The 21,159-nt window shown below is 42.1% G+C and overlaps 1 protein-coding gene across 2 annotated transcripts in view; it reads right to left on the bottom strand.

Moving 5' to 3' along the window:
- The window catches only part of LOC149799991 (uncharacterized), an 86,168-nt gene extending 65,499 nt beyond the window's left edge, over positions 1-20,669 (bottom strand). Inside the window, exons 1-2 of one of the 2 annotated variants that reach the window (XR_016421301.1) lie at positions 20,413-20,669; positions 18,070-18,686 (exon numbers count right to left, since the gene is read on the bottom strand). The gene's annotated coding sequence lies outside the window, so the exon portion shown is untranslated. Of the gene's footprint in view, positions 1-18,069; positions 18,687-20,412 lie in introns of those variants that run through there. The other variant, XM_089959524.1, reaches the window with a different exon arrangement.
- Positions 20,670-21,159: the final 490 nt, after the last annotated feature.

Below are 21,159 nucleotides of genomic sequence, written 5' to 3'. Positions count from 1 at the left end.
CTTGACTCTCAGAATGTCACTAGTGACGAAAGTGTACACGCATAACGAATACACTGACTGTATTCATCGTGCGATGAGCAGAGCTTTGACGCAATAGCTTGGAGAATTTCAAGGCTCTGGTGGAGCTTGGTTTAGTTTGGTTCCAAATGACGCATCAACATATAAAATATTTACTCGATATCGTTCTGACGAAACTGAAGTAACGTGTTTTTGCCAGGTTCAGACCAATTTTGATTGTTTACATTTCCCCCATATCCGAGTACTTCAACACAACAGTTGTTACAAACAGAAAGGTTCTTAAACACGCAAATACTACAGTCAGGTATATATATATATATATATATATATATATATATATATATATATATATATATATATATATATATATATATATATATACCAAAAAGCATCCTCTGCCGAATATTAATACTTCATGCCATGCATTGCAAATCACAGTTGAAACACATACTACAAAGCAATATTTATATCACAAATTACTGAACACCTATACCTAAAAATAAACTGAGTATTCCTTTGTGACGAAATTAGGGAAGGCATTTTTCACGAAACTAATTCATGATGTCATAAAGGCTCGCGAATATTTTATATTATGATGTTTGCTTTTAGAACTTGGCTAATTTTTCGTGTTGAAAAATATCTTCCCAACACCGTATCCCCGTAATAAAAGAGTTCATCACTAAACTCTAATAAAGTTGTATTGCAGTGTGTGTGTGTGTGTGTGTGTGTGTGTGTGTGATTTTTTGTATGGAGGCTTTGCCTGGTAATGGAATAATAATGTTTGGCCGAAGGACAAAACACCTGTATCGGTTACAAGATAATAACAAGTAATACACATAGACGATTTACGACCATTTACAGTTTCATTTATTTTTTATGTGCCTGATGTGACGTGTACATTTTTTCTATAAGCTACAGTAGTAAATGGGGGCACCCTAGCGTCAAGGGGAATTAGCATTACAAGACCCCTTGGGCAACTCTAGCGTCAAGGGAAAATTAACATGGAGAAAAATCGTGGGTCAGATTAGCGTCAAGGGAAATTAACATGGAGAAAAATCGGGGGTCACTCTAGCGACAAGGGGAATTTAACATGGAACTATAGTGTGGGTCTGTCTAGCGACAAGGGGAAATTAACATGGGAATAGAGTTTGGGTTTGTCTAGGGACAAGGGGAATTGAATATGGGATTTTTTTTTAAAATTTAAATTTAAATTTAAATTTAAAAAGGGGTAGGCAATGGAAAGGCTATCTCTTTTCGAGAAATATGGCTGGCCCTGAAAAGGGCCTTTGGGTTTTCTTCTTCTTCTGCTTCTAATTTCTTCTTTTTCTCCACCAAGTTCTTATTTTATCTCCAACACTCTTTCTCTTCTTCTCTTTCTTTTTCTCCTGCTCTTCTTTCTTCTTCTCTTCCTCCTCTTCTTTCTTCCTCTTCTCATTTTCTTCTTCTTTTTCAATCTTTTCGTTCCATTTGCTTATTCTTATACTTTCCTCTTCATCCTCCTTCTCCTCCTTTATCTCTTTCATGACACCACTAATCTTGTCCTTTACCTTTTTTAAGTTATTAATTTCCATCTTTACACGATGGGGACTATAGGAATAATGGTCTTCAACCAGTCTTATTAATCTGCTCCATCATTCCTAAGTTGTCTAAAACGTCTTGTAATGTTTGTATTTTGTCCATTTGGTTAGAAGCCATCTTCTTTTTTTATTCTTTGCAGAATGGTTTGAACGACGAATAATATGGGTTCTTATACTTAAAGCGCGTACGTGAAGGAAAACATCCCCCTAAAACGTAAAATTGATCTTACCTAGATCATGACCAAACAACGCGCGAACGTGAAGGAAAACATCCCCCTACTTTTTCATTTCATATAATAAAACCCAAACTATACTTTCTCATTTCATATAATAAAAACCCAAACTATACTCTCCACATACGCTAAGAAACAATAAACAAAATCCATAATCTACTATCCACACAATCTTACGTGAGCGCTTACAAAACCCAAACTATACTCTTCACATACGCTAAGAACAATAAACAAATCCATAATCTACTATTCACACAATCGTACGTGAGCGGGTACAAACACAAACACAAACACACAAACACAAACACACAAACACATACGCTAAGAACAATAAACTAATCCATAATCTACTATCCACACAATCGTACGTGAGCGCTTACAGAACCCTAACTATACTCTTCACCTACGCTAAGAAACAATAAAGAAACCCATAATCTACTATTCCCACAAACATACCTGAGCTCTTACAAGCACCAACACACAAACACATACCCTCACACTATCTTAAAAAAGAGTTAGTGTTTATAATCACACTACTCTACCTACGCACATTGGCAAATCGATCGTTATTTCGTTTCTAGAGTATTGGGTAGCCCTGAAAAGGGCTGTTTTTTTTTTGTTTTTTTTTTTGGAACTTCATGGACACCTGGTTAATGGTGGCACCTTCCAGGCCTAGCGCCACATACACATCTTGTCCCCCAGTTACTTTTTACCTTTTTGGGGGAGAGAGCAGAGGCAGGATATGTCGCTTCAGAATCCCAATTTTCGCTCTCTGGGATTCTGAAATTTCTTCTTCTTCTCTCCTTTTCCTCCTCCTCCTCTTCTTTGTATCTTCTCTCCTCCTCTTTGTATCTTCTTTCCTCTTCTTCTTTATATCTTCTCTCCTCCTCTTCTTTGTTTCTTCTTTCCTCCTCCTCTCTTATCCTTCCCTCCTCCACAATGGCTTCCGCGGCCAGTTCATTTAATATGCGCCTGGCATATTCCAGATGCACATGAAGTTCCAACAGTTTCTCCAGTCTCGTGTTCATTTTTGGTGTTGATCAATCAACAAGGGTAGCTGGACTGCCGAACGAGTTTCAATTTATAGTGAAAGCGCGGACGTGAACGAAAACATCCCCTAAAAACATAAAATTGATCTTACCTAGATCATGACCATAAAACAACGCGCCGACCTAAAAGAAACACTCACTCACTTTTTTATGCTACCCATCACTATTTTAAATTTTTTTATAAATCACTTCAATAGACTATCCACATACGCAAAGCAATCCAATCTAACCCCAAATTTACACCTCAAACACCAAAAAAAAAAAAAGACATCATTTTAATCTACTATCCATACCAACTTACTTAACCACTTACAAACACAAACACACACCCTCACATTTTTTTTAAAAAAGAGTTAGTGTTTATTTTCACACTACTCTACCTATGCACATTGGCAAATCGATTGTTATTTCTTTTCTAGAGTATTGGGTAGCCCTGAAAAGGGCTGGGTTTTTTTTGGTTTGCTATGGCATTCTTTTTTAGTTTCTAAGAATGCGATGTCCTCTGAGGATAGACTTTCTGGCGATAGGTCTGCTTCTTCGGAAAGAGAAGAAGAACTCTTTGGTGTCGATACGACAATCGACAAAGCCTCTGTCAGCTTCAGGCTGCTGGTGCTGCTCTTGTTGTTGTTGTTGCTGCTGTCTCTGAAGTCTGTACTTCTCTGTCCATTCTTCTTTTTCCCTGTTCATTTCTTCTCTGAAGAGCTCTTCTATCAGGTCTTCAGTGATTTTTAACATTCTCACATTCTCTATTTCTTCTGGCTTCGGTATCAGACTGTGTCTGACCCTATGCAAATTCACGTAGGCTTCGTTGAGTTTAGCTAGTTTGGAGCACATCTTCTTAGGAGGATGAGTCGACAATGGATGGTTAGACTGGAAACAACCCGGTTCTTAAAGTCAAAGCGCGGACGTGAAGGAAAACATCCCCCACACGGTTTTTGAGTCGCAACGTTTAGTGAGTGTCATGAGAGGGATAGTAAGAAATGAAAGAGCATCAATCCAACATTCTTATAGCTAAACAAAAGACAAAGGCATTTTTTTCAAAACACAACATTTTTTATTCAAAAATCACTTAACACTAAACAACAACTCTAACATTTTTAACAATAATCCAACAATATAACATCAAACAATTTTTTCAAAACACAACATTTTTTATTCAAAAATCACTTAACACTAAACAACAACTCTAACATTTTTTAACAACAATGCAACACTAAAAGTTTATCCACTAGGTAAAGAGGGATAACAGTCTTCCATGGTTTCTAGTAATCTAGGATGACTTCTCTCAAACTGTTGATTTCTATGGTATTATCGAATTCTGCATACAGGATGACGTTCACCGTTTCATCAGGGTCTCGGTCTTTAAACTGAATTTCCACACGAATCTGGCCGGATTTTATAGGGTGGAAATGTCCCTCGTCGCTGCCTTGGTCTGGAGTGAAATCGAAAGCCCACAAAGCGTAGCCTCCTGCATAATCCTCGTACGTAATACCGTGACTGGTATTGGTTCCTAACTGTCCGGTGGCTTCGTACAGGGACAAGTACGATCTCAAGTAATTCTTCTTGGTAAAGTCAGGTTCGAAAGGTCGGGTACACAAGGTCTTGCCATCGCGACTGACTTCGATTTTGGACACGCCAAAGTGTTGAAAGTAGAAAGGATTTTTTTCGGCAGCTCCGTTGAAGGCTGTATTCTCGACGATACCAACGATCAAACGTTTGGGTAACTGTCCTTGGAACAGATGATCTTCGATCATGGATCGCTGTCCCTTGGGAATGGTGAAGGTTTTCACTTCCACGCGTCGTATGGGATACTTGGCGGTCGTTCTGCTCAACGTCTGACTGATGTCGTTTCCCACTTTAGGTAACACTTCCACACGGCGTACGTAGAGTCTGGCTTCTAGGATTTTGGTTTTGTAACCGTCACTATCAGCCATCAAATGGAAAGCGGCACTCCTACGATTCAGTCTCAGGCGGACATCCACCCCGTTCAGCAAATACTTTTCTTGCAACAACATGTCCAAATGCAAACGATCCATCAGTTCTAAACTTGTGTCGGCTCCCGTGATTCTCTTTCTTCGTTCTACAAGTCCATCATTGTTGTCTTCCTTTTCATCAGTTTCCAATATTTCAAACTTGGTAGGTTCGTCAGCTTCCCATACCACACAGGCATTGAGATGAGTGTTCTTGGCATCTATTCCGTACGTCAAGAGATTTTCCAGGTAGGCACGATAAGGGTAAGTATCCATGCTGCTACTGACCAGTTTGTTATTCAAATACAAGTCCACTCCACTGAACAAGGAATGCATGAAATTGTTGACGGGAGCTACTGCTTCATCGTCTATAGCACCTCCAGTCTTATCTAGAATTTTGACTTTCAGGTACAAGTAACTGCTATTCAGATCGACGTAATCTTCGGGCTGTCCTTTGATTTCAAACTCGATGGGAGCGGAATCGGTCAGTGAGGAGACGGGGTGAAATTCCACCCACTGGGATTCTTGCATCGTCATCATCGTGGGGGGCATGGCAAACAGATCCAGTTCCGTCTTGGAACAAGCGCAAGATTCTCGGTGCATCATTTTTTTTGGTCTCTTTTCTCAATAATCGAAAACGTCTAAGTCTCGAACGGTTCTTCTTTTCTTGGCCTTTCTAGCTTGAAGTCTGGTGAAAGGGTGTTTTCTGCGTCGTCTCTTTCTGCCTTGTCCTTGCTGAATGCCTGACTCGGTAGCGTGCAGGGCATTTATAGGTGTCTCTCGTTGGCCTAAAATGTCTCTGCCCGTTTGCAGCAAGACATTTTTGCCTGCCCTCATGAAGGCTTCTTCAGGGTTTTGTTTGTCGATGATGACATTTTGGAGAAATTCTTTGCCTTGAGTCAGTGCCGCATCTTTCAAGGCGTGCAATCCGCGTGTCACCATCGGTTTCAACACCGGGGCCACCGAACGAAAGGCCGATTTTAACATATCTCCTAAGCCGTGTCCTCGCTGTTGAGCAACCCCTCGGTACACTGGATACATGACTTAAGAGTCGTGAGAGAACCGTTTTCGAAAATGGAGTTTCACCGTGACCTTTCCTTTGGTGAATGGAATATTTTGTCCCAGATCTCCTTTTATAGCAATGTTGACCGTGTCCAAATACGACTTACTGACAGGCAAATAGTGAGGATGGACAAATTCGCGGTGGACGTGGTAAGTGTTTCCACCTTCCTCGTCAGTGTTCGTGGCAGAATCCACTTTGAAAGGAATGACACGCAGTAACGGTACGGAGGTGTGTCCCACCACGTTGTACTCCACCACATCGGAATACACGAACATCAAATTCAGTCCTTTGTTCAGTTCTACCGGGGCACGAAATAACTTGCTAAAAGACTCGTTGTCGTAAACGATGGGTAATTCGTTTTTCTTGATCATGGTCTTTCTCATGTCCATGTCTCCGCCCAACATGTCATACAATTCAGGACAAAATAAAATGGACAGGATTTTACTCCGTTCAAATTTCATCAAGAAGCGACGAGCTGCTTTGTGGTACTCCATGGTGACATTTTTGTTGACATGCTCCAAAGCTTTCAGAAACACGACATTTAACCTGGAGGTTATGGTGCTGACCAAATGTTGACCACTAAAATAATAGCCTGGGGGAATGAACAAGTGATAGGTGGTGTACTTTTGTGTACGGGTTTTCTTGTCATATTTGACATTGCTATCCATCCACTGTTGCATTTGCTCGTCATGAACTTCGACATCAAAAAAATTTTGATTGGGAAGGACATTGAGGACTTGGGTCGGGTGAATCATTTCTACTAAAGCCACTTCCCAATGGGCTTCGTGATCTAACTGGATGGCCTGAGGTAATTTGGCCGTGTAACAGCACAACGTGTTATTGGGAAACACCTCCATGGAACTGTCACTGGGTAAAGTTAAGTAAAATTGGTTTTGGTGACTCATAATTCCAGAGTTCTGTGGCTGTCCGAGGGGTTACTGGACGTCAGAGGCGTGTCTCCGTCTAAAATGGGGTTCTGGTTGTGATTGAAGTGGTGACTGGCACTGGCACTGGACACAAGGTTCCCGGGGTTCCCGTTCGAGGTGAATTTCAGGGAGGGATTAGGAAGCAGGTAACCGATGCAACTGCTCAATAAAATGGTCCACAATTGTTTGTCTGCTTGTTGCAAACTCAAATTGGCGATGGCTGCCCCGATGACACAATATACCACGAAGATTTGGCAGAAAAAGACGATTTGCGTTTTAGGCACACGTTCTCCACACCACACCCACAAGGGTTGTTTTTGTAAATCTTGCACAGAAGAACTAGGTGAAGGAGGAGTGGTCGACGTAGCTGCGTCTGCTGTGTGAAAGGGCATGATGGTCACTTCTTCTTTTTATAGTCGATGACTTGCGAAGCGTCGATCCAAGAATCAAAACTGGGTGGATATCCTTTCCAACGTACTTTGACTTCTTTGACACGTCGTTTGCCCACTTTACGGGTTCTGCGTTCGAGAATGCTTTCGATGTCGTACACGTCGTCTTCTTTTTTGGTGACACGTTGTAACTCGGGCAAATAAAACGTTCCTTTGAGCACTTCTCCGTTCATGTCTTCCAATTTATAGACGGCAGGATGACGGCCATGCACTCGTCCAGTGACGCGAAACAATTCGGTCGTCCAGTTAGGTAAGTAACCTTTGTCGAAAGTGCGTTTGGTTTTGCCAATGCGCACCCAATCTCCTACGGCCAACTCTCCACTTTTCTTGGGGACAGCCCTCGTCGGGGACGTACCAAACAGGCGCTCAAACACCAACACTTCGTTGTCGGGAGTCACGTCTTGCGGGGCACGTCCGATGCTTCGATGGTAAGAATGGTTGTACGCTTGCACCAGGTGCGGTAAGATGTCGATGTACTTCAGAGTGTGGTGATGCGTAAAATATTTCCACATGCGTTCTTTCAAAGTGCGTTGAAAACGTTCCACGATGCTGGCTTTAGTTTCGGGATTCTCGGTGGTAAAAAAATGAATGTCACGTTTCTTTAATTCTTTTTGGAAAGCTTGGTTCAGAAATTCGGTGCCTTTGTCCGTTTGCCATCGAAGAGGGTGACGACCGCTTTGTTTCAACACCCGTTGCAGGGCTCGCACTAACTCGCTGCTCGATTTGGAAGTCAAGGGCACGACCCAGGCAAATTTGGAAAAGACGTCGATGACACAAAACAAATATTTGTAGCCACGATTGTAGCTGGCCAAATGAGAGACATCGGCTAAATCGGCATGCCATTGATGATCGATGCCTTCCACTCGGGTGCGACTTCTGGCAAACTTGCGTCGAATGGGTTTGTGTAAAGTGTAGGTAGCTTGTTCTTGTAACCATCGTTGCACTTGAGGTAAACGGAGACTTTTCAGTCGCGTTTTGGCAGCACGATACAATTTTTGAACTCCTGCGTAACCTGCAGGATGGGAGGGATCGTAGTAAATGCTGGCTAAGACTTTTTCCATTTTTTTGTGTTGGTTGGTGTGTTAATAAGACACCCACTCTTGGAGGATGCTACTCTTTTTCTCTTGGGGTATTTTCTTGGATTGCAATGCTTTGCGTGTGCGGCTAGCAATAGGTGTCGAAGAGGAGAAGGATGTCTGAGCGGGGGATATCGGTTCTTGTTTCACTTCTGTCTTCACTTCTGTCTTCACTTTCTTTTTCTCTTGTGAGGAAGAAGGGGTGGCCATCATCTTTTTAATCCATCCAATTCTGGAGGTAGGTGGTGTTGTTAACTTGCGTACTTTTTCTGGTGGAGTTTGAAACCCTTCCTCTTCTTCTCCTTTTTCTGTCTTGGTCACGGGTACTGGTGGTACTGGTACTGGTACTGGTACTGGTGATGGTGCTGGACTTTTCATCAAGGTCTTAAAATCTTTCAGAGTGGGTAGAGCTGTTTCGTCTAAAGCTTTCTGGTGAAAGAGTTGCAGTCCTTGCAAGAGTTGACCGTACTTTTGCGATTTTTCTGTTTCGGACAAATCTTGGCGATCCATCAAGGACTGCAATTCGTGTTGTAACTGGGACATCTCGCTCAAATGGGGATTGGGAGGTAAATGCGGGGTGTGTTGTTCTTGCCACCGATGGTATTCCATCCATCGTTTGTAAGGTACTAAAGCTAGTTTTCGTCCTTCCATGGGGTTGTCAGGGGTCGATTCTGAGATCTTGGAACTTCCGAGGCCTTTTTATCTTGCTCCCACCAGTCCTCCCAACATGGTTCCCAAGACTCCTTTCAGTATGGGGCCTAACAAGAGAGGTAAAATACCTCCACGTTGCACTAACATCTTCCTTTTTTGACGAATGGGAATTTTCTTTCGAACCATTTGGCGAAGAACGTGACGATGCTTGCTTAAGCATTGTTTCTGGTGTTTGGACAAAGGGATCGTGCCTTTCAAAACGTTCAAACAACATTCGCACACGGTATCGATGACCTCTTTGGAGGCTGTTTGAATGAGTTTTTTTCGTAGGGGTGGAGAAGCTTTGGACAGGACAGATAACATGTCCCCATGTTTGGCTAAACGTGGTGGCAGTCCTTTCCTTTTCTTTCCTTGGGGTTTTCTGGAGGGTGACATCTTTGAGTCTTCAGGAGCACCAAAAAACACTGATACCCCGACTTGGTCACAGGCCTTTTTTATACTGGAACGCGTCGCCACTGATTGTCGTTACGTCGTATTAGTTTCAGGACAGGCATGACACGTCGTGCAGGGGTACGTAACGGACTAAATCGAGCCAGTTCTTGCTTGGACAAATCCAGTAAACTTTGTAACATGCCCGATCTTTCTTGAACTTTGATTTTGGGAGAAGGTACTTTGTGAGCAGCAGCCACTGCCACTAAATTGGAAGGTCCTGCCACTGGGGAAGTTCTTTTGGGGGTCATCAACGGAGAAGTTCTTGGTGTGATCAACGTCTCCAAGTACTCTTCATTTCTGGGTGTCATTAACGGAGAAGTGGACAAACGTGAAGCTGCCGGAGACGCAGTCACCTCCGTGGCAGGTCGTGGTTTGCGAGTGTAAGGTTGCGTCCTGGCCGAAGTGCCTCTCTTGCGACTAGTTTTCTGTGGACTTTTCTTTTTCTGGGGGCTTCTTTTCTTTTTCGGGGGTGGTGGTGGTGTCTGGTCAGAGGAGGGTCCTGCCACTGGAGAAGTTCTCCTTGGGGACCTGGTCTTTTTCTTCTTGGGGCTTCGTTTGACTTTTGTCTTGGGTATAACTTTGGGGGCATTAGGATCCCATCTTAAGAGTGAGCGAATGATGACCCCTCCAAGAGTACCGCTCCCTCCAGGTTTCAAAATGATTTGTTTTTTGGTTTGAGTGTCGATGCGGGGATCGGCCAGTTGGACCAAAGCGACTTTGTTTCGATCAAAAAAGCGTTTGGTTTGATGAGGAATCTGAATGATTCCTTGGAGTAATTGACGTGCCGTCACCGTGAACCATCGTAAGACTTCTTTGAGACTAGCTTCTAAGACACGAGCTCGTGTTTGTGGATTTTTTTCTAGACTGATGCCATACAAGGCACGAATCAATTTGACGGGAAGATGCGACTGAAGGGACGTCATGTTCGCACTGTGTGAGACAGACGAAAAAGGGTCTGAGGTTTTTATAGATTTTTTTATGGGGAGTGAAATGAAGTCGAGGACGGAGACGTGTACAGGACAGGCCCTCCGTCTTGGCACCAGTGGTGAAACAAGTGGGTACGAAATCGCTAATCCTCGGGGTTCGTAGGTTTCAAATCGACGAGTAAATAGGCGTGTGGCATTTGAGTGGCCTTGTACGCCTGAGTCAGCCAAGGCGTTCCTAACTGTTTCGCTAAGACTTGCACTTGCGATTTATCTCGAGGGCTTTTAAACAAGACCACGTAATGCGCATTGAGACTGATGGTGCGATGGGCTTTACTTTGTTGAAACAAATTTTGGGTGATGTAAACGACACTGGCATTACGGTGATGCCCTTTGCGCGTGAACCACAGTTTAATTTCTTCTTCGTCTTCTCCTAACATGTCGTCGAAAATGACCAAATGGGTTTGACGGGAGTCAGAGACGATGCCGTCGTCTTCTTTAGGAATGCCTTCCACAAACACGATGGAATCGCCTTGACTTTCTCGCAAGAGGCTGTACGCCGATTGCCACTCTTTGTAACACCACACGATCCGTTGAGGGGGCCGATCGATCAAATGATGTTTATGTTCGATCAAACGTTTGACGAATTCAGTTTTGCCAGAACCGCTAGGTCCAGCAATGAGCATGTCAAAGGGATGGCGAAGATACAAAGCCTCCCAACTGGCACGATCTAAGTGTTCGTCGATGACTTTGACAGTAGAGGAAGAGGGAGCAGAGACAGTAGAGGTAGCCATGGTGTGAGGAATGTCACTTGTGACACGAAAAAACAAACAAGACAAGAGTTTATATACTTTTTCAGAACACGTTTATTGAATGTTTTTTTCAAACATGAATACGAAAGACAAAAATACATAAAAGCCAAAGGCTTAAGTACAAGAATAAAAGGCACATGAACGTGGAATAAAAAACAAGTGTCTGTACAACAACCACATGTTTTGGGTAAAGTTCTAACCAGTTCTATAGTAGGGGGTAAGGTCACACAAGTGTCCTCCCGAAAGGGTCTTTCAGGCCTGTCCACGACAGTCCTGTCCTGGGTGACGGGTTCTTCTGGCACCGTCACTAACACAGGTTGAAAAGTAACTTTTTTCCTTGAATAACTCTCGTGCATACTGGGCCACCTCTTGTGTCCAAGCCTCAAAACCCTGGTCTCGGTGATGTCCAACATTTGACTCCTAACCAATCTGGTTTCTTCTTCGTCAACGACATGGTAAGTTACTTCAATGAACAATGAACTATTGGTCTTGGACGTTGTCCCTTTTTATATGCTGACCAATATCGATGTGACCGTACGGCAACGTAAAGTGATTGGGAAGTCTCACTCGCTTCTGGTACACGATTTGATAGATTTTTTCCAGGGGCCGACTGACGATGTGGTGAGTGGGTAAACGTACAATCTTGTTCGGTTGATAAGTGGTCACTTTAAAGTTTCCATCCTCTCCCGATTGCAAAGCTTCTTTCAATACCCCAAAGTTGACCACTCGACTGGTACGATGATTCAGAGTCAGTCCTTTCACTTTGCACGTCGTGTGCACTTCTCGTTGTTTGTCCCGGTATTCGTAGCCGTAATTTTTGGGACCACCACTGACGAAACTTAGAATCTTGTCGTCGGGATGCTCGTCTGTCCAGGCTCCTAAACGGTCTCCTTCGATGTCAGGGTGCTGTTGAATCGGGTGATGGATGTAAATGCAACTGTCCGTGTCAAAGTACAGGACGCGTTCTTCTAACAGTTCTAAAGCTTCGTACAATTTTAAGCGAGCATGAGCTGTCACGTAAGCCGCAATGATGACATTTCCAAAAGGGTCGTCTTGTACAAAGTCCAGATCTTCTTCGTAATTGACCAAGATCAAATCCTCTCGAACGACGTCCACGTGTTTCATGTATTTGGTTTTGTCGTGAATCATCTGGAAGTAGCGGGAAGGTTCTGTCAAATATTCCGTCTTGGGTAAACACGGTCGTTGTGCCATTTTACCCCACAAGCAATTTCACATCACTTTGGCAAACGATCGCCTGCCTTCGTTTTTTTCGATGTGGTCTAAAGAGATGCCTTCTTGTGCGTAGTATTTCTCTTTGAATTGTATTTGGTCTTCGGAAGTGTGACACCAGGAAGGATAGCCGCTGGCTTCTTGTTTCAGTTTCAAAAAGGCATCCACGTAGTCGACGAAAATGCCTTTCTGAGTAGGGTCACCCTTGTGGTACTGTTGTGTCCTGGGAAAGTGGCAAATTTCGTACACTTCTAACAGTTGGTATCCCATGTCCAGAGCTTTGAACAATTCCACGCTGACCCAGGTTCCCGTCAAGGCACGTTCTTCCTGGCTGTGATGGCAAGGTTGGTCCTGGTTGCACGTTTCGGCACAAGTACGGCACAAGGGAAACATCAGTTTGCCTTGACAATGGTGAGGTAAGACGGGATGGTATAGGTTCGTGGGAGGCAAAACTTTACACTTGATCAAGCCTTCGTATTGTCGAATGTTTTTCAGGTCAATGTGTTCCGTGAACAATTGCGGGTGCCCTACAGGAAAGCGACAATATTTGCACACGTAGGGATACAGCGAACACACGTCCAAGTATTTGATTTCTTCTCCTTTCTCTTCGTCGGCTTGGTACAGCAAACAGGTGGCATTGGTCCTTCCTCCGTACAAACTATCCCTCGGGTTCAGCGGGTCCATGAACTGGTAACTTTCCACGAGGCGTTTAAACTCGGGATCGGTTTTCAAACGGTGATCGTACTCGTGTTCCCACATTTCCACCACTTGGTATCCTTGCTGTTCTAACTTTAGGCGTCGCTGACAAGTGTCCTGGTACAAGTCTTCCATGGTTCGTTGCAAAAACTGATTTTAGTGCCACGGTCAGGGTAACAGATGGGACATCCGTGAAATAAGCAACCGTTAAACTCGTACACGATCTTGGGGTTTTCTAAGTCCCAGCCATCTACCGAATATGTTCCGATGGTCTTTTCGCCTCCTCCGTTGCGGGCATGCTGAATCCATTTGTCTTCCTTGTCGCACAAGTAATGTAACCAACGTAGGGCTTTGACCGAGTATTGACGCTTGACATAGTTGGTCGTTTAAGGACTGATGACAGCCACGGTGTTTTCAGGCATGAATCGTTGGCGGTACACTAAGGAACACGCTTTGGCAATGGTGCAAGCTTCTTTCAAAGGATCGACCCCTCCGTGTTCCATGAATAGTTCTCGAAATTTTCCACAGCAACGTCGTAAAATGTCCACGTCGGAACGACAATACTTTAACATTTCTTCCTGAAAGTGGAAGGGGTCAGAGGCATGAGCCTGGTACCAAGCGTAGAAAGCTTCTCGTTGTTCGGTACGCATGTTGTCGGGGTCGTAATAGTGAACCTCAGGTAAATGGGGTAGAACGGCATGTTGATTGGCTTCCGTATTGAAAAATTGTGGAAAGTACCCTTTAGCCATTTCTGTCATTCCAAATGTTTTAGGCATTCGACTCAAAGGCATGGCCAAGTAACTCATCGAATCTCTAAACTGTACTTGTCCCACTTGCATGAAAATGATTTTGGCTCCGTTCAAAGTGACTTTAGGACGTTCGGTGCCTTGTTCCGTATAGTATCTGAGAAGAAACTGTCCATCGTATCCGGAGAAATTGTGAGCCATCACCGTGGCATGACGATGACAATCTCCGTAACGTTCGATGTCCTCTTTGCTCCATGTCTTGTCGATGGGGTCTAAGACCCATTGGGCAAAATCGGCTAACGTGTTTGGTCCTCGAAAGATTTTTTCACGTCCGCCAGGAATCTTGCTGCAGTGAGGGCAATGACTGAAGATTGGTTCTTGAATGCACTTCTCGCACGCTCGATGAGCCACGCAGAAATTAGGAATGTGAATGCAGGTCTCTTGCATGCATTCGAAATCGAAAAAGATGAAATTGCCTTTCTTCTTGTGACCGTCCTCTTCCTCTGGTGGGGGTTGGTATTTTTGCACGTAACATTCGTGTTCCAAGTCCACGATGTGGTGACAAATGTGACATTTTTTCTTTCCTCGACATACGTGTGCCTTGGTACTATTGGTACGTATGCCTTGTCCACACGTAGGGCACAATCTCAGGAGCTGACAAGCACATTTCTTCTGTGAACCTTGTGTTTTCAAATGTTGCTGGTAACAGGTAGGGCTGACAAACGTGCGCAGACAAGTTGAACAAGGCACTGGTTCTTCGCTCAGACAGGGTGGAGGGGCCAAACATCCTGGGCATTTCCATCCACAAGACTTGTGTTGCTCTCGATTGTTATAACCATAATCACATTTCTCACAATAATAACTGTATCCCAGGAATCCAGTGATACTGGTAATGGTATCGAAATGTTCATCGTGATAATAGACATGAATGTATTTTCCGTCCTTAAAATCTTGGCCTCGAAACAACAGAGTTCCACGCATTTCTTGAGGGTGCACTTTCAAGGTGTAGCGTGGAGCTAGGGCATCTTGCAATTTTTGCATCTCAGGAATGCCACAGGGTGTGTCTTTGGACAGTCCGGCTTGTTGTAACAGGAGTTCTGCTTCATTTCGTTGTTTGGCTCGATCGGATTGTTGAATAGTTTTCCAGGTTCTTTTCCATTCTACCGTGTCGTTCTTGTTGGCATAGGTTCGTCCCACCACGATGGCACGGGCTAAACACATCTGGTCTTGAGGGTTGTGAATTCGGACGAGACTTGTTTTCGTGTTGCGAAGGTTGTCCACCAATAACATCTTTTTGCGTCCTGTCCCTTGAGGAGGAGAGACGTGGGCCATTTTCAGTGTGGCTTTACCATCGGTGATGTCAAACTGGTCATTAGATTTTTGTACGTGTTGAATCTTGTCCATGATTTTGGAAGGGGTTAGTTCTGCGGGTCTGCTAAACTCGATCCAAACAGGGGATTTCAAACCGTCGTGATCTATGGATAGTGTCAAGCGATCGTCTTCTTTGGGTTGACATTGTCGCTTGAGTGCGGTGAGCAAAGAATCCCACATCTCGGTGATAAACCCTTCTGCTTTCTCCAAGGGTACGTCGGCCTTGAAATCTTTAAACTTCACCGTGTAGGTGTAAGCCGTGGTTCTAACTTTTCTAGAGGAGCGCTTTTCCGTCTCTCGAATGGAATAGTACTTTTCAGGGTTGACTAAGGGTGGTGAACTTGGTTTAGAGGGTTCTGATTCTGGTTCACTCATGTCCTCTTCAAAATCACTGGCATGAATTTGTGCCAAGATTTCAGCCCTGGTACGAGGCGATAGATCACGTTTCTGCCTCTTACTTTCTTCTTCTTCTTTCTTCTCAAATGAATAGGATCGTTTCATCTTGAGTGCAAAACGTCAAATGACTCAAGTTCAAACACCATAGACTAATTTATAGTCATGGCAAACCAGCGTATATAAAACGGGTGTGTCTTGTCCTTTCACTATTCATTTCACTCTCAAACCGAGGAGAACAATGGAAGAGACTAGCCAAATCGAACGTTTCGTCAGAGCTTTGCGAGGAGTCATTAGAAAATTCTCTTCAGACCAGCCGACAGACTACTCTCCTTCCTTTCGAGATAAGAGTCAGGATACTTGCTATATCTGTCAGAAGAAAGGGCATTGGTCTTCAGAGTGTCCAGACCGTCAAAAAAGAAAAAAAAGCAGGGGCTAAAAAAGACAAAAGTCAAGATACCTGTTATTATTGTAAAGAAAAAGGACATTGGTCTCCAGATTGCCCAAAAAAGAAACAAGAGGAGTCAGAAGAAAAGAAGGATTCTTCAGAAGAAGAGATTGATTCTTCGAAAGAAGAGAGGGATTCTTCAGAGGAAGAAAGAAGACAATTCTATTTAAAAGAAGCAAAGAAACAGGAGAAGAAAAGAAGAAGGGAAGAAAATGAGGAAAAAACGGTGAAGAAATTCAAAAAACAGAGAGACTAAACAAGGAGAAAGAAGAAGTCAATGAACTTTTAATTAAAGTGTTGTGCTGTGAATTGGATTGTAAAAAATGGATAAAAGAATACATGAATGATATAAGGTAAGTGTCTTTGAGTTTTGATTTTAAAATAAGAAGCTACACTCACGCACTCATACACAGACACGTACTATAAGGGTAAAATGGGTGGGGTTTATTTTTGAGTTATTGGCAAATTGAAATTGTATTTCTTTTCGAGAAATGTGGGTGGCCCTGAAAAGGGCCTTTTTATTTTGGTGTAGGGGTGAGTTTAACCAATCAACTTTAACTGCCTTAAGCCTTTGCCACGGCCAAGGCCTACTTCTGATGATTGGGTTGAAATCACTAAGGGTGGTACGATAGGCTTAGTCACAGGGTTGGCGTGTTTAGCTCGGGAAGGTCGTATTCTCTTCGGTTGTGATAAAGAAGTCTGATACATTTGTTTCAGACTTCTTATCTCCGCTAAAATGTCCAACAGTACCGTAGCCGTTTGATTTTCACCCTCTTGTTTCTTTGCTGCTACTTCTTCTTGCTGTTGTTGCTGTTGTTTTATTCTTACCTCTTCTTGTTGCTGTTGCTGTTGCTGTAGGAGAAAAGCTTGTTCCGCTTCCTTTTGTCGTTGCATAAATTTCTCCAATTCTTCTTTCTGTCTCTGTCTAAAATTCTCCACTTGCGGTAATGAAGAAGGTAACGAAGGTTCAGGAACAAATTCTTGCGAGGTAAGAAAATCCACAAAATCCCAATGTACCTCTTCTGAAAGTAAGTCCGGGTTCCCTTGGGCAGTCTCCCCTGCTGGTGCACCCCAATGGATCGTTTTCTGAGTTTCCGTCATGTTGAATCACTGTCGCATAGATTGACTGCACACAAGCGCTAACGAATCTATATAGACCACGTGACGTCACAGACTGCTCTCTTCGGATTGGATGCGAGCTGACTGAATTTTGTAACGCGTGTTCGGATTGGTGAATGAATTCAATCCGTTTCAATCCTTCCTGTACCTATGAATAAGCGCAGTTCACTGCATTGATTCACCTATTCTCGTCGCTTCAAGATGTGGACCACAGTTGAGTCATCCACCCTTGTGTCTTCCATGATGTTTAGGACGGACATGCTCATGTATGTCAGGTCCAAGTGGACTGTTGTTGATAGGACAGATACTAGTCAATGGATGAGGAGAGTTTACATAGAAAGACAAGGATGTCTCAAGAGGGTACTTGTGTATGGACCGGCAGTTAGAAGGAGTTTAAGAAGAAGAAGAAGATGTGACAGATGCCATCTATGTTAATATTAATATTAACATAAACCCAAAGGCCCTTTTCAGGGCCAGCCATATTTCTCGAAAAGAGATAGCCTTTCCATTGCCTACCCCTTTTTTTAAATTTAAATTTAAATTTAAATTTAAAAAAAAAATCCCATATTCAATTCCCCTTGTCCCTAGACAAACCCAAACTCTATTCCCATGTTAATTTCCCCTTGTCGCTAGACAGACCCACACTATAGTTCCATGTTAAATTCCCCTTGTCGCTAGAGTGACCCCCGATTTTTCTCCATGTTAATTTCCCTTGACGCTAATCTGACCCACGATTTTTCTCCATGTTAATTTTCCCTTGACGCTAGAGTTGCCCAAGGGGTCTTGTAATGCTAATTCCCCTTGACGCTAGGGTGCCCCCATTTACTACTAGCTACTCTTTAGTAAGTAACCTAATCTATGATAATTTGTATTTCGAAGTAAAGTGAACTGTGCATGATTATATAGTATAAGTTTTTATTAATTTTTATCAAGCTTTTTGTTCTAAATTAAAGTTGAGCAATAAACATGTATACACAATGTATTTGTATTTCACCTGGAGGCGACAACAAACAAATGATCAGCATAGAAAGTTAACTACATAAAAATAGCTGTCTCAGAGCTTTACCCTACAGCAAGTGGATTATTAAAACCTCCCCTATTGTGTACGTGACTTTGCATTCGAGGACGGACAGCCACGGGATAAAGGAAAACTTATTTCACGATGATTATATATCAAGATTGTGATAAAAGATGATTTCATCGTCCCTGGAGCATTGAATCTTGTTCTGCACCAAGTCCCACGAGCTTTCAACAAATCTCTTGCTGTGCATGCACACACACACAGTGGTCATCCTCATCCTCCTACTTTACATCATCATCATTATCATTATCTTCGTCGTCGTCGTCGTCGTCGTCATTTCCAAATTCATCCAAAATATTTCTGATCAGTTTGTTGTTCTATATCATGTCACTTTAAGTACATAAAGGCATGTTTTCTTCCTCACTGTAAGAAAACGGGCACGACATGACACATGGAAGGGTTCCAGGATAGTGTTTCATTTGTTTCATTAATCACTCACTCACTCCTGAGAGAAAGAAAGAAAGACAGGAAGAAAGAAAAGGAGCGTGATAGATAGATATATAGATAGATAGATAGATAGATAGATAGATAGATAGAATGTAACAGAGAAGAGATGCCCTTTCTAACCTCGTACAAAAAGGTATGTATGACAAACAACTGTGTGGTGTCTACATGTATCACATATTTGTGACATTCGTTTTTTGGTTGAAAATAACAAGCAGCAATGATATAGCGCCTTTGTGTATACTAATGAGCTTAAAGTTAACTTTCCTGTCTCTTACACTTAATAACACGCATTAAATAAAATGGGTTGTATAACGTTTGTGTTCCCGCCAACTGTGTCTTCCTCCTATAAATATGTCATTTTTCAGTCTTTTGTTTTGTGGATTTTTTATATCTCCATTTGTTCATGTCTGTCGCTCTACTTGTCATTATTATTGTATGCGTGTTCCATAGACATAAAAATCTGAGTTACGGACTCGAACATACTCTATAAAAAATACTATATAATAAAATCGCCAGGACCTATATAATATATATTATTGTTACTTTTTATATATTCCATTCAGTGATATATCTAAGTAATATGACATGTATGTTTAGCTAAAGCTGTGACTATTAATCGAAGTGGAGACTGTTGTCGGACCTTCTCCAAGCGAACACAGACACAAACCACAGACAGACAGAGAGCATGGCTTGTCAGTTATGCAGAGGGTCATATGCTAGTCAACTCCAAATTTCTCGGCACTATATAACCTATTTGCATTCCTGTGCACCAAGTCTAATAAAACCGAAGAATGAAAGGCAGAATCACAGGTATGAACATCGCTTTAAGGAATAATATATTTTCCCCATAACTTGCGGTCACATTTAAAAACAAGTGCCTTCATTGAACAAAAATTTTGTAAGAACAAGTCATTACACGTTAAGATAATATCTGATGTAGGCTGTGTTTTAGTGTTAGCGGTACATATGTACATGAGGGACTGCATTGTACCGAGGCAGCTACAATAAAGAACCCTGACCAGGAATACTACATAGGTCGACCAAGCATGGTTTACATACGAGTCAAGCCCGTATCTTTCTGGTAGCTAGGCCGGCAAGCTAAGACCCAAACTAATGAGCAACCATGGCTCATAGAATTTTAAGGAATAAGTAATCAGGAATCTGAAGTAGGGCAACCTATGGGCGACATGTAAATTTATGACAATTAAGGAATCCTAATTAGATGAAATTATTTGTCACATTATTATTGTTATTATCATTATTATTATTATTAGTAGTAGTAGTAGTTCTCTTTCTGCGCTGAAAATTAGTTTTCATTGATGACATCAACATGACTGAACACGTTTTAAAATCGTTGTTCAACATGTATGCTCGAAGTAAACTGAATAAAAACAACACAAACTGCCGGTACAAAACAACAGAAATAGATTCAAATTAGTTAACTTTGACGCTTATTATTAACTGAAACCCGCTTTGTAGACCATACACACTGCACGTACTGTCTCCCTCTAGGCATTGAGTCATCTCATTCGAAAATCATTCGTCCTTTTAAGAAATATATTGCAAATATTAAGATTTCACATAAATATTTTTAAATAATATATAAATTGTATATATCAATAACGTATACAAATCTACTTACTGTAAAATGTTGAGTTTAACTTTTCTTCTCACAAGATTTCTTCATCCAGCGTATCCTATACTGCACTGCTTAGAGAAAGAATAACAAGAAAACACTGCTTCAGGTTAATGTGTGGTTGTTTTCACGCGTGACGAAATTTGCTTCTTGTGTAACCCTCAAGGTCCCCAGACTGTTTGCTATAAACGAATTAAACATGTCATCGCTTTTCTCAATATATCTAAAAAGGAATTTATTTATATTATTTATTTTGTTTTAAATTGGTATTTTATAAGGTTTGCCAATTAATATTAAGCTCGTCTTTCACTAAGTCTTCGAGTAAATTGATAACTCGACAAAGGTACGTTAAAGACAAATTTTCGGATCTTGGGCATGTGGCATTCGGCTGTTGAACTGCACTTATTATGTGGTTGAAAACCTTTGTCTTATTTTCCTTATTTAGCTTATTTCTTCTTCTAATAATTTTATATATAGTCTTTAAATTAATTTAGCAAACTTTCTTCTTCACCCACACTCGTACCACTGCTGATTCCGTCATATAACAAGATGTCAATCTGACGATGAAGGTGGTGGTCGTAGTGGTGATAGTGGTAGTTGTAGTGATGATCATATTGGCTATTAATATTAACAATACCTATATTGATATCCCCAATAACTGCCCGTTTTAGAAACTACCTGTTTTAGATTATAAGCCCGCAGCATTGAATTATTTGACATGGCACATATGGCCAACTTTTGGTAGAGGAATTA

The sequence above is a fragment of the Sinohyriopsis cumingii genome, chromosome 5, assembly GCF_028554795.1.
Source record: "Sinohyriopsis cumingii isolate HCF-2022 chromosome 5, ASM2855479v2, whole genome shotgun sequence".
Lineage (NCBI taxonomy): Eukaryota > Metazoa > Mollusca > Bivalvia > Unionida > Unionidae > Sinohyriopsis > Sinohyriopsis cumingii.
This window is presented reverse-complemented; position numbering and strand designations above follow the sequence as displayed.